We start from the raw sequence: 1743 nt of genomic DNA, 5'->3' as shown, positions 1-1743 counted from the left end.
ACTATTATCTGGTTATACAGATGGGATAATTTTAGTTGATTTTTAAAAAATGTATTTAGTACAGGGTCTACAGGGTCCCACCACAGATCCGGCTTGTAGTAATCCTCCTGGTTTCAGCCTCCCAGGTACTGGGATTACAGGGGAGCACCACCATGCCCAGTCTCAATTGCCATCTTAGCGCCACCCGGGAGTGGGGCTGGCATGGCATGCAGAGGACCCAATCCCTGGTCCCTGCATCGACCTAAGCAGGTGCTTTAATCTGCTTTGCTATCTGGCCAGCCCTAATTTTAATCATTTTCATTTATTTAAGCAGAATTATGGGTTGATATCTGATATGTTTGGAGAAAGTTTGGCATGCTGATTGTGATGGGTTGAAACCCATGTGGCTTTTGTTATATTTCCTTTTTGGAAAAAAATGGTTTTGTACACGGGATGAAACAATATAAATTCAAAACTTACAGATCAGGGTTAACTCTATCACTCATCTCTTTTAAAACGTTTATGAGTCTCCAGTCAAAACCAACAGGATATGTCAGGTACACCTCTCCAGAAGTGCGATCGCTACACTCCCAAGCGGACCACAGGATGCACACCACCTGGAATGTTCTCAGAAGGCTCTATCATTGACAGGTAACAGAGTAAAACCCCAGAGTCCTTTCTTTCCAACAAAAAGGTACAGACAAGGATAGAAGGGACTATTCAAACTTCGTCTTCTTTCCTTGTGGCTTGTGGCCTCCACCTCCTCCCCAGCCTCCTCGGAAGCCACCTCGCTCTCCAAAGCCTCCTCGGCCTCTGCCTCTGAATCCACCTCAGCCACTTCTGCCACCACCCCGACCCCCAAAGCCACCTAGGCCACCTGCACGGCCTCCAAAGCCCCCTTCACCCTTAGGTTTGGCCCAGTCCAAGGTGACTTTGTTTCCATCAATTTCATCATCTTCCATGTGCTCTTTGGCAGCCTTGGCATCTTCCTCAGTGTTGAAATCCACAAAACCAAACCCTTTGGAGGAGCTAGTTTCCTGGTCAGTGGCAATCCTTGCTCCAATGGAGCTATCATATGATTCCTTTAAGTTCTCTTCTGTGGTTTCCTCAGACAGACCCTTGATGAACAAGATTTTAGATGGCTGGCTTCTTGCATTAGGTGACTCCCTGGGTCCTTGCAACTCCAGTCTGATCGTTCTGCCCTCAATTTCCCTTTTATTGAAAGAGTTCAAAGCTTTTGCACCTTCAAATGAAGCAAATTCTATAAAGGCATACCCTTTAGATTTGCTGTTTTGGTTCTGGGGCACTTTGATAAAAGTTGCCTTCTCAAATACTTCCTGAAGAGTATCTTTTGTTGTACTGTAGGAGAGGTTGCTTAAATATAGAATTTTGGATTTGCTGCTCCAGGTGCTGTTCTTTGTGCCTCTGTAGTTTTGATTTTGATCTTTCTCCCCATTGTAGTAGAGGGAAATAGATTGCCCATCTATCTTTGTTCTCTGCTTTTCTTCAAACGTTTTCTCTGCATCAGCTTCTGTCTTAAATTCAATATAAGCAATCTCTTTGCTCTTCCCATCCTTGATGACTAGTCTGACCTCTATGGCATCTTCAAACACTTTTTAAAATTCATCCTGAGTGACTTTGTAAGGGATATTTTTAGCTAAAAGTGTTCTTGCACTTTGATCTTCCTTGCCGTCTTTTTCTTTGGACTTCTCTAATTTAATTTCATTGCCAAAGACTTTCTTTTTTTTTTTTTTAAATTTTATT

General features: G+C 43.1%; 1 pseudogene; it reads right to left on the bottom strand.

Annotated features, from left to right (window-relative positions):
• Positions 1–695: 695 nt before the first annotated feature.
• The window catches only part of LOC101584997, a 2297-nt pseudogene continuing 1249 nt past the window's right edge, over positions 696–1743 (bottom strand).

This window comes from Octodon degus, unplaced genomic scaffold, assembly GCF_000260255.1.
Source record: "Octodon degus isolate 3935 unplaced genomic scaffold, OctDeg1.0 scaffold00018, whole genome shotgun sequence".
Taxonomy (NCBI): Eukaryota; Metazoa; Chordata; class Mammalia; order Rodentia; family Octodontidae; genus Octodon; species Octodon degus.
The sequence above is the reverse complement of the archived record's forward strand: the minus strand, read 5'-3'. Positions and strand labels throughout refer to the sequence as shown.